At 39.3% G+C, this 12,882-nt stretch overlaps 1 protein-coding gene and 1 long non-coding RNA gene across 20 annotated transcripts in view; one reads left to right on the plus strand and one right to left on the minus strand.

Annotated features, from left to right (window-relative positions):
- Positions 1 to 1,780, minus strand: part of LOC140595435 (uncharacterized) — an 87,312-nt gene extending 85,532 nt beyond the window's left edge. The window contains exon 1 of the long non-coding RNA XR_011997029.1: positions 1,705 to 1,780. This is a non-coding gene — a long non-coding RNA (uncharacterized lncRNA). The remainder of the gene's footprint in view (positions 1 to 1,704) is intronic.
- Positions 1,781 to 1,801: 21 nt separating this feature from the next.
- The window catches only part of ARB2A (ARB2 cotranscriptional regulator A), a 413,243-nt gene continuing 402,162 nt past the window's right edge, over positions 1,802 to 12,882 (plus strand). For 5 of the 19 annotated variants that reach the window (XM_072736791.1, XM_025992896.2, XM_072736792.1 and 2 more), the window contains exon 1: positions 1,802 to 1,979. The gene's annotated coding sequence lies outside the window, so the exon portion shown is untranslated. Of the gene's footprint in view, positions 1,980 to 2,035; positions 2,285 to 12,882 lie in introns of those variants that run through there. The other 14 variants (XM_025992899.2, XM_025992901.2, XM_072736788.1 and 11 more) reach the window with 7 other exon arrangements.

A 12,882-nucleotide genomic window follows, 5' to 3' on the forward strand; every position in this document is an offset into this window, starting at 1 on the left:
GATTTCTACAGCTGTCAAATGGAGGCTAAACTATAGGAAGGCAAAAATAGAAGTGCGTAGAACAATTAAGACAAGTACAGCATCCAGTGAGGAACCAAATAACGCTGTATAGGTAGGTGATGAGGACTGATTAGATTTAACATACCCTTTTAAAAGAGAGCCAACAGATTTTGCTGAGGATTGGATGTGGAATGTTAGAGGAATCAGAGGATAACCCAAACAATGTTACGAATCCAATGCCATTTGCTGAAATGGTGAGATATGCAACAGGAGGCAGGTTTTGGAAGTAGAAAAAACAGTTTGGCACACACGTTAAATATCCTAGTAATGTGCTAGATGAGAAGTTGGAGATGTATGTATAGTAATCAGAGAAGTCAGGGCTCGATATGGATATTTGGAAGCCTTTAGCATAGTCAAGTTGTGTAAAAAAAACAATGAAGGAAATAAATGAGATCACCTGGGGAATGATGAGACCAGATAAAGAGGGGACTAGGTCTGGAGTATAGTAACATTCAGAAGTCAGGAAGAATCAAGCAAAGGAGAATCAAAAGAGCACTGCGATTTCACACAGGTGAAATGAAGAATGTCTATCAAGTTTCAAGAAAAAGATGTATTTATTGTGTCAAACGCTGCTGAAATGTTAAGATGAAGATTAATAGTCGCCCCTTGGATGTCTCAGGATTGTTTAAATGCCCGGATATCCACACACACAGTCTCCTTTCATTCTAACATTTAAACTACATAAGAGGTCTCACGTTATTTTTTTTTTTTTTTAAGATTTTATTTATTTATTCATGAGAGACACAGAGAGAGGCAGAGACACAGGCAGAGGGAGAAGCAGGCTCCATGCAGGGAGCCGATCACGCCCTGGGCCAAAGGCAGATGCTCAATCACTGAGCCACCCAGGTGTGCCCAGGTCTCACATTCAAGTGTGCATCAGAATTAAAGATCTAGACTTTATTCTTCATATCTTGTAGTCTGTACTTTGTGGGCCAGTTAAAGGATTTTCGTGGGCAATTTTCACTATCAGGAATTTTCCCATCAAGGCTGCGTTCAGAGCTAAAGTCCTCTGAGGCACGTGACTTCAGGTTTCCACACCTGTTTCCCGTTCATCCCGCTAGCATTCAGGGGGTAGGAAAAAGAGCAGGGTCAGAGAGCCTAACCCTAATTTCCTACTTTAGAAGTGATAAATTTTGAAGTAAATTTAATCTTCCAAATTTAAACTTTCCGACCTTCGTGTTTCCCCCCCCCCACCCCGAGGCTGAATGGACTGTGTAAAGCTGAATAAAACACGAGTGGAGGGGATCCCTGGGTGGCTCAGCGGTTCAGCGCCTGCCCTTGACCCAGGGCGTGACCCTGGAGACTGGGGGTCGAGTCCCGCGTCGGGGTCCCTGCATGGAGCCTGCTTCTCCCCCTGCCTGTGACTCCGCCCCTCTCTCTCTCTGTGTCTCTCATGAATAAATAAATAAAATCTTTAAAATATATGTATTAAAAAAAAAACACGAGTGGAAAAGTGAGCAACTGGCTGCACGGCCGGTCCCGCAACTGCTTTGTAATTTTCTCGTGGGAGAATGACAATTCACGGTGGTCCGGTCCTCTAAGGCTACTCAGGAAACGGGCTCGCTCGTTTTAGGGAGGAAAAAAAAAAGGGGGGTGCGGGAAGGGCGAGCGGGGCCCGCGGGGACAGCACAGGACGACTCTTACCTCCCACAGGCCTGGACCTCCCAGCCCACCTAGCTCCGCAGGAACCACCCCAGCGCGCACGCTCCGCCCACTTCCGGATCGTCGCCGCCGCCGTCGCATGCGCAATGACGTTTCAGTCGCCCGCGGACCCCGGAAGTGCGGCTGGAACTTGGTCGGGGCGCGGATCCCGCGAGGGAAAGTCATAACAACCGCACGAGGGAGTTCGTCTGGCGAGCTGGAAGGCCACGCCTCCTCCCGCCTCCCCCCGCAGCCCAGTAGCTGGGGGCAGAGCTCAGGTAGGACGTGCGTTTGCGGGGATGTGAGCTCCCGGGCCAGGCCTGGGCGGAAGTGCGAGGAACCGACCGGCCTGGTCGGTGTCGGGCGGGGGCCGCGGGCCCCGGCGCCGCGGGCCGCCCGCCGCTCGCGCTGCTGCCCTGCGCGCAGGTGTCCCCACTCCTGGGACCCCGCCCAAGGCCGGGTTCCACCTGCCACCTCCACTGAGGAGGCGCGGCGGGGCACGCGTGTGCCCTGGGTGACTGTCCGTAACGAGCGAACCTGTGGGGTTCGGTGAGCCCTGGAGACCGTACAGTAACGGGCCCTGGTATGCTCTCTCAGGAGGGACGGTGTTTATTGTCTGATTAAACTTTTTTTTTTTCCTCCTGCAAAACTTATGATCAGCCGCTCAAGCTTTACCAGATGTCATTCACTACAGACGGGAAATTAAAGTGCTGTTACAAAATTCTCTCAAAACTTGTTACATGTATGTATGGGCGCTGATGGGACATTTGACTGGGACGGATTTTTAAACTTTTGACTTTGAACTTAGGCGTCTATGGAAAGCGCTCTTCTCTTTCCCTCAGCCAGAGATCTAACGTGTTCTCTAATGCTCCAGAGTGTGGAACCTGTTGGGCCACGGGATTGGTAACTTAATTTTTTGTCTATATTTATTAGCAGCTAGTGTTCCTGCGTTTGTGTATTTCCCCCAAATCCTCGGAGAGGTTGTAGAGGGGAAAATCCTGTGGTCTTTCGGACTAGCAGCTGCCTTGTCATGTTTATTAAAATAGATGCAACGTGGTGTTTGTTAAGCAATGCATGGTACCTTTTGGTCTTAAAGCAGTGTTAGAGGTAGCTTCGTTATCCTTTTTTTTTTTTTTTTTAAAGATTATTTATTTACTTATTCATGAAAGACACAGAGAGAGGCAGAGACGCAGGCAGAGGGAGAAGCAGGCTCCATGCAGGGAGCCCGACGTGGGACTTGATCCTGGGACTCCAGGGTCACGCCCTGAGCCACCCAGGCATCCCTAAATTCTTTATCCTTACTCTTTATTCCATATTGTGAGAGACGAATACACTGTCTCTCACAGTAAGAGTATTTAGAAACTGAGAGAGCAAGCACTGTTTGAAGTGCCTAATTAAGGTATTACTGTCAGTGCTGGTTCCAGGCTCCCACCTGACTTTTATTTTATTTTTTTGAGTAATGTAATGTGTTTTGTTTTACAATGAAGATTTCAAAAACAAAACACCAGAAGCAAAGTTACAAGAGAAACTGGGAAAAAATATTTACATTTCATATTATGAACAAAGAAGTAATTGTCCCCAAACATAAAGGTTATCTCCTACAAACTGCTAAAAATACCAACAACCCAGTAAGAAAATGAAGACACGGTTCCCATCACAGGAAATACATCTAGCCCTTCAAAACTTAAAAGCAGTTTGGTCTTGCTCCTATAAAGATAATGGAAGAGTACTTCCAGTTCCCTTGAAAATCCAAGATCTTTTTTGCTTTCTGGCCTAAAACCTGTCCAGGACTGCCTTATCTACTTGGGTGTTCATGTTTTTTATTGATATGGAATCATACTGTCTTGATTTATTAGCCATATTTTTTCCTACATCAAATCAGTTTTGAGAATCTAGTGAAACTGAAGCACCTATTTCTTGTCCTTCCCTACCGCTAACTATGCAGTATTTCCATTCTGTAAAGAAACCACAGCTGATACGTCCTTGAGGCTGTTCTGGTTGTTTATGAACTAACCTAACAGCTTTGCTCCTGCCCCACATGAATGTGTCCTGGGAGAATACAAACTTAGAAGTGGTTTCACAGTAGTGACTTTCAAGATTATTCAGTTGGCCTCTTCAAAGTTTCATACCTAACAAAGCTAGAAACATGCAAACCAGATTTTAGGGAGTAGGGATTTGCAAACATATAAACCAAATTTTAAGGAGTAAGAATTTGTTGAGGTGGGAATAGGAGCAGAGGCAATCTGTTAAATTAGATGTTCCTTCCACTTTAATCATTCCTGTTCTGGATGGCTTTGAGGCTGTGGCTGGTGGCTGTTGCAAGGCCAGTAGAATGGTGGATAGAATAGCAGAATAGTACCAAGACCAAGAAGGAAATACGATGTTACCCGGTGAGCCTCCATCTATTCATTCATTTAACAAATATTTATTGGCCACCTTCAGTGTGCCAGGTGGTGTTCTAAGTGATGGGGGTACAGTAGGGAACAAAATAGACAAAGTCCTTGTGCTCCTGGAATTTTACACTGTAGAGGTTGGAGAAAAAAATGAGCAAGTAAACCTGTACATTAGGTAGTGATAAAAGCTGTGAAAAAAAAAAATAAAGGTCTTTGGGGGTGGGGGCGGTGTGGGAGAATTACAGAGGATACTATCTTACACAGGATTGTTAAGCTTAGCTGCTCTGATAAGGGAGCATATGCATAGACATCTGAATGAAATGAGAGAGAGAACTCTGCAGGTGTGTGGGGATGAATGTTTTAGGATAGCATAAGGTGGTGAGGCAAGAGAATGTTTGGTGTATCTGAGAATAGCGGTGATGTAGGCATGGAGGCATTAGGGTTTAAAAATCTTGAAAGTGAGTATTCAGTGGTTTGGTGTGTGCATGAGAGATCTTATTTATTGAAGACTTTTTATTTTTATTTTTATTTATTTATTTGAGGTGGAGAGCAGAGGGAGAGGGAGAAGCAGACTCCCCACTGAGCAGGGAGCTCAGTGTGGGGCTCGATCCCAAGGCCCTGGGATCATGACCTGAGATGATGGCAGACACTTAACTGACTGAGCCACCCAGGTGCCCAAGACTATCTTTTTCAACTTAGGGATGTTTCCATGCGCTTCATTGGCACTAAAGAAGTTAAACACCGTTTACTTAGTTGATACATTACTTGTACTGTTTTAGTCAGATAAGGTTTCCACAGTAACCATGGATGACTAAGTAGCAAGTACTTCTCTGCCCTGTTGTAAACTTTACTTTTCATTCATCTTTTATATTGTGGTAAAATATACATAACATAAAATTTACCATTATAACCATCTTAAAAAATATATATCAGTGGTACTAAGTATATACACACTGTTCTGCATTTATCACTGTCATCCATCTCTAGTAGAACTCTTCAGCTAACTCAACTGAAAACCCATATCCTTTAAACATTAACTCTGTTCCCCCCTCCCCTCAGCCCCTCACAACCACTGCTTTACTTTTTGTCTCTGAATTTTCTTTCTCAAGGTAACTCATATGAATGAAATCATACAATACTCATCCTTTTGTGACTGGCTTATTTCACTCAGCACTGTATTTACAGGTTTAACCCATGTTGTGTCTTGTTTCCTTTTTAACGTTGACTAATATTCCATTGTATGTGTATACTACATTTTTAAAAGTTATTTTGATTATGAGTGCTTGTGTTGCTTTCACCTTTTGCTTATTGTGAACAAGGTTGCTCTGGACCGGAGTGTGCAAATATCTGTTTGAGTTTCTGCTTTCATGTCTTTTTGGCTATATACTCCAAACTGAATCAAATGTCAATTCTGTGTTTAATTTTTTAGGAATCACCTCACTCTTATTGACAGTGGTTGTACTAATTTACATTCCTACCGGCAATGAACAGAGGTTGCAGTTTCTCTACACCTTCAGTACTTTTTCATGTCTTTGCCAAATTCATTTTCTCTTTTTTCTTTCTTTTTGTAGATAATAGTCATCCAAATGGGTGTGAAGTAGTGTCTCCTGTGATTTTGATTTGCATTTTCCTAATGATTAGAGGTGTTAATCTTTTCATATTCTTTGGGGCCGTATGTATATTTTCTTTGGAGTACTGTTCATTCATTTACTCTTTGGACTATTTGTTTATTTTAAGATCTGCTTTTAATAGAAATTTTTGGATTTGTGTGTGTGTGTGTGTGTGTGTGTGTGTGAATCTTTTAAGGGTTAAGAAGGAAGCCATCATGTCTTCGGTTGATTTTTTTTTTTTTAAACCCTAAAATACTAGAGTTGTAAGAACTTAAGTTACATATAGACTAAGTATCTCAAGTAACTCTAAAGGTAGGAATAAAAGAGACCATAAAGCATCTTTTGTAACAATGAATGAACTTTTAAGTATCAGATTGTGATAAAAACAGTTCAGAAAAGCCAGGGATCTTTCTAACTTGCTTTGACTTTTATTTTTACCCCCTTTTTAATTAGAAGGAAAGGAGTGTATTGATTGGTTGACTGTGCCTGTGAAGTCAGTCTCTTTTTTCTGGGAGCTGGAGGCTGAAAACAAATAGAAGAGACAAAAATGGTGGAACAGGGGCACCTGGTTGGCTCAGTCAGTTAAGTGTCTTACTCAGGTCATGATCTCAAGGGTTGTGAAATAGAGCCCCGCATTGGGATCTGTGGGCTCCTGCTTAAGATTCTTTCTCTTCCTCTGTTCTCTCCCCCCACCTTCCACCTATTGGATAGCAATATAGCAATGGGATGTGAGTAGGTGGGAGGTGGCAAAGGATTCAGTAACAGTAATGGACAATAAGCAGCAAAACTGCAGCAGAGGAGGTAAGATTCAGCAACAAGGTGACAGAAAGTCATAGAGCTTTTCAGATGGGAATGGGATGGGGGATCGAGAGAGCAAATCACCAGCTGTATCTCAGCATATAGTTCTGGAGTCAGCCTTTTGGCCTTGAGTATAGTTCAGTAAGACTATTGTGTATCAGTACAATGTGTCAGTTCAGCTGGCTCAGTAGTCAATGTTTGGAAGGTGTGCAGTGTATACAGTCCTATAGGAATAAACTAAGTTTTGCAGACAATATATCACATTACTTCCATGCATAGAATAATGAGGTTTGAGTAATTTGGGCGACTAGGTGGCTCAGTGGCTGAACATCTGCCTTCAGTTTAGGGCGTGATCCTGGGGTCCTGAGATCGAGTCCTGCATCAGGCTCCCCGTAGGGAACCTATTTCTCCCTCTGCTTAGGTCTCTGCTTCTCTCTGTGTCTCTCATGAATGAATAAATAAAATCTTAAAAAAAGTAATTGAGTAATGAGTAAGTGTGTAATTTAAAAATGTTCAGTATTGTTAAAAAAGTTTTTTTTTTTGGATTATTTGTATGAGAAGGAAAGGAATTTTTTTGTCCAGAATAGCTAATGGCTTAGTAGTTCAAGGTAACACTTTTTTTTCTTTTTTTTAAAATATTAAATGGTTTTGTACACTATCATTGTCTAGAAAATATTCTTGGCATACTACATTTAGCTAATTCAGTTATAAAGCTCATTTAAGCCGATTATATTAAGGTAATGAATGTAAAATTGTACTGCAATTTTGCCTATCACTCTTTGGCAAATTAAAATTGATTAATTTGGTACAGATGAGATGGCAGATGACTGACTCAAGTTTTCACAGCTAAGTTAAAGACAAGGCAGAGACAACAGTACTGTGCTGCTTTCTCTGATAACTGTATTGTCTTCTTTTGGGGAGGAATAGTTCTTTTTTGCAATACAGATAATGTAGATAATTTTTGCTATAAAGAAAGATATCACTGTGAAGACACATCATTAAAGCAAAGCATTTACAGTATGTTTCCATTTTTATATAGCAGATAGGATATTTATTTTAAGTATACTCTAGATTGATAACATACATAGGGTTGATTTAGAGAGATGCTAATAAGACTAGGATTTTGGATTTGAGCCCTTGTAAGGCCCTTTATGAGCTCAGTACAGAAATGATCACAACTAATACCCAATAGTATAACTATTAACTGTTGTAGGATGTGACTAATATTTTTATCCCCTCTGATTAGCATTGCCCTCATATGTGTTTTGGCATCAGAAAGCAGCGAGAGTGATACTCTACGTGGCTAAACACACTACTCTTATTTAAAAAACAATTGAGAGTTCGTATCTGAGGTAATGAGGGAGTGTTAAGTGATGCCCTTTTCAGGCATAAAGCGTAGCTTGGTTTTGCGTGCCTCATTTAGAGTACTGACGGGCAAAATTACAACTCAAGGCATTTTTAAGAAGTAATAAAGTTTGATTAATTGAGATAGTGACATACTCTCTTGATTTGAGTTACCCATTCTTCATGGTATCATCATTTTTGTGTATATTATGGAAATGATTATAGTACTAGCTCAAGTAGTTTGGAAGTTAATCTTTTTGATCCATTTAGTTTAATACCCTCTCATGTAGTTGGAGTATTTATCTTAGGCTTTGGTTTTGGAATATATATATATATATATATATATATATATATATGAAAATACTTTTGACCTGATTCCACTTTCTGGGAAATTATTATTCTGTGGGATCACTGGAGTCTTATTTTTATTACTGATATATCTGTTTTCGCCCTGGATGTTATTGAGCTATATGGGAGAGTAGTAGGTAGTTATATCCTCTATAATACTGCATCGAGCAGAATTTACAAATTGGAGATCTCCAGGCTAACTGGACCTGCACAATCTTTAATGTTGTAGAATGAGTTTTCAGCTAATTTAAGTAAAAATCCAAGTTTTTTATTTCTCCTGAGAAATAGAAACTTCCAGTTCACACTGGGTCTTCATTTTGTATAGCAACAGTGAGGCAAATAGCAACTCCCTTGAAATGAGCTGTGTGTTTTCCACTTTGTTGCAGGCTTTACATTCATACAGTGTAAGCTTATGACTTTTAGGCCTCACTGCCTATATTGACTGACTGTTAACTTTCTGATGCCTTTAGTCATTTGAATTTTTGATTCCTGCATTATACAAACTTTAAATGGTTAATTGTTTGTCTTTGCTTTTCTATGGCTATATTGCTCCCTTTCCTTTTTGTTTTCTTGATACCTGCAGTGATTGAGGTGTGGCATACAATATAGACCCCCTCTCAGAGCGGCAGCTTATGCCTTAAAAATAGATTTTTAAAAATTCCAGTGTGCCAAAGTAACCTCCCTTAAGCTGCTGTCAAGGCAGTAGTATAGTCCTTCCTGTAGGTTGGATTATAGCCTGAATTTTAAACTAGATGACTCTAGGTTCGGATCCAACAAAAATTGGATTTACGGGAGACCATTTTGCACTTTTTTGTGCCAGCATGAAAGCATTTTTTATTCGTACACTGTTCTTTTAGAATTTTTCCTACTTTTTTCTAGGTCACTAATATGATAAATCAGTTTGTGCTAATGTATTTGACAGGTAATTGTGATTAGAGTATTATTGTTTATAGTAGTATTTTGTTATTTTGGAACAGTGTAAGTGATTATAATCGTGGAAATTTTATCTGCATTAAGAATAATACAAGTACATTAAAAAAAATTAGACATTTCAGCTTTATCATTGAAAACAAACTATTGAAAACAAGCTTATTTATTCTGAATATTTTCTTCAGTAAGAACCATGCATAATTAGTTTTATCCAAACAAGCATATGTGTTTGTGTTTTTAACTGTTCTAATTAAAAATGTAAGGTTTCTTTCTCTCAATGAAGAAAGACTTTCAGCCAGACCAACCATTAATTCTGAAAATCTTGAGCTTTGTAAGCTAATTTCCTACTATTTTTTTTTTTTAAGTCCAAAGACAGTAAAAGAAAGTATTCTTGTTTTGGGAAATCTAAAGAATGCTCCTTCCTTAAATAAGAAATATATTATTGCTGAATTGGAAAGTCAATAGGTAATCAAGTGATGATGAGAACGAATGAATCTGGGAGCTTTAGCGGTGTTCAGTAATTCACTTGGGATTTAACTACATGTTGTCTATTGTGATGTATCAAATCCTAAAATTTAGCAACTTAAAATGAAAAAAAAAAGTATTCTCTCACATAGTCTCTTAGAGTCAGAAATTTAAGGTCAGTTTAGGGGTGATTCTAGCTTAGGATCTCTTGTGAAGTTGTAGTTACAGTGTCACCGAGGGTTGTAGTCATCTGTACTTGGACTAGGTCTTGTAAGATCCACTCCAAGCTCACTTATGTGGCTGTTGGCAGGCAGCTTCACTTACGTACCACTTGGGGCTCTCCGTAGGGCTGCTCACAACTTGGCTTCCCAAGAACGAGTTATCTGATGAGTGAGAAAGCACTGAAAATGGAAGCCACAGTGTTAAAATTTCTGAGGTGTGATATTATCTATCACATTTCTTGTTTAGCATTGGTCATACAGGTCTGACCGCGAGCCCCCAGGGGTTCATGTCCTTCCCACATGCAGATTACATCCACTGCTTCCCAAGGCCTCACATGTCTCATTCTGATACTACATGATTTCAAAGCACAGAATGTCATTATCTAAATCAGATCCAGGCGTAGATTGGTTCCTTGGGTGTTTTTTCTCAAGCATAGCTCTTTGAGTATCATTCTGCTCTATCTGCCTCTCCTCATCTGCAGTACTGAACATACAATGAGGGACAGGCATAGGATAACTGCTATAGATAGTCTCATTCTAAAAGGGGAAAAAATGGAAGATGCAAAGGTGTCACTGATTCATAGCAATTCTGAGGTCCAGATGGACAAATAATAGAAGTTTCTTGGTTAGATATCAAACCTGAGAATAATTCTTCAAGATTCTTAGCCTTGCCTTCTGTACTTTTCCTTGTACCTCTGTCTGTCTTTTTTCATGAAAGATTACAGATGTTTCCAAGGTGAGTAGTTTTCTTTGCCTGCTTTCTGTCACTAGATTTTGGGGTCCAAAAGTCTTTCTTCATTTAAGATATATTAAATCTTTTATATATTAAATTAAAAGATATATTAATCTTTTATGAATCTTGTGGACGTTATGTGAATTCTATTGATACACATTCCTTTGAGCAAAAGTCACACTTAACACTTTTTTTTTTTTTTTTTAGATAAATCTTTGTATACCTTGGGCTCTTTGTAACAAGGCTTACGGATAATGCCCTTAATTTTGTAGAAGCTTTATTGTTTGAGAAGATCAATAAGGCACATTCTAATGTCTTTAGAGAGCCTTTTGGCTAACTAATAGTCTGAGGCATTATCTTTAATATTTTTGAAGTTTTAATGAAAGATTTTTCAGTCACTCCCCTAGCCTCATCTCTGAACGATGTTTCTCTGGTAGTGCCCTGCATATTTTCTTTGCTTATAAAACATTTCTTAATTTTAGCATCATTTGCTTAGGTTTTTTTTTTAAATAGATTTTATTTTTTTAGAACAGTTCTAGGTTCACAGCAAAATTGAGTAGAAAGGTAAGAGATGTCCTGTATACCTCCTGCCCCTGCACTTGCACAGCCTCTCCCATTGTCAACATTCCACATCAGAGTGGTGCATTTGTTACAACTGATTAACCTATGTTGACATATCATTATCATCCCAAATCCGTAGTTTACATTAGGGTTCAGTCATGGTGTTATACATTCTATGATTCAGGCAAATGTGTAATGATGTGTGTATCTACTGTCATAGTATTGTAGAGAGTAATTTTACTGCACTTAAATAGTTTCACTGCCTTGTTTATCCCTCCTTCCCCCCAGCCCCTGCCAACCACTAAACTTTGGACTTCTCTATAGTTTCGCCTTTTCCAAAATGTCTTATCGTTGTAATCATATAGCATGTAGCCTTTTGGATTGGCTTCTTTCACTTAGCAATAGGTATTTAAAGTTCCTTTTCTATTTTTTCATGTCTTGTGAGGGTTTGTTTGTTCATTTGTTTTTTTACTGCTTAGTAACCCATTGTATGGATGTACCACAGTTGATTTATTCATTTAGGTACCGAAGGACATACTGCTTAGTAACCCATTGTATGGATGTACCACAGTTGATTTATTCATTTAGGTACCGAAGGATATTTTGTTTATAAATTTGGCAATAATGAATAAAGCTATTATAAACATCTGTGTGTAGATGTTTGTGTGGACAGAAGTTTTCAACTCATTTGGGTAAATACCAAGAAGCAGGATTCCTGGATTGTATGGTAAGAGTAGGTTTAATTTTGTAACAAACTGCTAAATTAGTTTCCAACATGGCTGTACCATTTGAATTCTTATCAACTATGAGTGAGAGTTTCTATTGCTCTATATCCTTGCCAGCATTTCCTATTGTTACCCTATAGGCATTTGTTCTTTTTAATAGATACGTAGTAGTACCTCATTGTTGTTTTAATTTGCAATTCGTAATGACATATGATGTTTACGATCTTTTCATAAGCTTATTTGCCATCTGTATATTTTCAGTGAAGCATCTATTCAGGCCTTTGGCCCAGTTTTTTTGTTGTTGTTTTTAAGAGTTCTTTGTGTATTTTAGATAAGATACCTTTACTAGATACGTCTTTTGTAAATATTTTCTCTCAGTTTGTGGCTTGGCTTTTCACTTACTTGATAGTATCTTTTGTAGAGGAAATCTTGTCTCCTTTTTGTTTAACAGCCCTTTCATTATTTTCTTTCTCACTTATCAAGTTTTACTCTAAGCAGTAAAACGAACCAGGTGGCATATTCAACACTCTGGTTGGAAATTTCTTTAGCTAGATCAGCCACTTTGTTAGTCATATTTTCTGCTTTTTGTATGACTCCATGGGACAGTGTTGCTAAAGTTTCTGCCACTACTTAACAAGGATTCCCCCTTCCTCAGATTTCCAATAACATTTGCATTTTTGCAAGTCCTCACCCATAGACTTATCAGAGATCATGGGACATCTATAAACAGGTTCCTCGGGGTGCTTTGGGCTTTCTCTAACACTCTCAGAGCTCCCTGCCTGGTTCCAAAGCCCCTCTCACATCTTAAGTTTTCAAAATGGCTGTGACTCCGCTTCCAGGTACCAAAATTTGTATCTGTTGCTGCCCAAAAAGAGACCCTTATGTTGTACAGTCTCATTTCTAAGGTTGCTTTAAAATAAATCATGTAGAGGATCGTATTATAGCGCAATCTGAATTTGCAACCTTGAAGAAAGGGTTGCGTCTTTATATGGGTACCTTTGGGCAGATTGTGATGGAGCTAGGAACCTTGGATCTTTAAATTATGTTGAACTT

Source organism: Vulpes vulpes, chromosome 14 (assembly GCF_048418805.1).
Source record: "Vulpes vulpes isolate BD-2025 chromosome 14, VulVul3, whole genome shotgun sequence".
In the NCBI taxonomy this organism is placed as follows: domain Eukaryota; kingdom Metazoa; phylum Chordata; class Mammalia; order Carnivora; family Canidae; genus Vulpes; species Vulpes vulpes.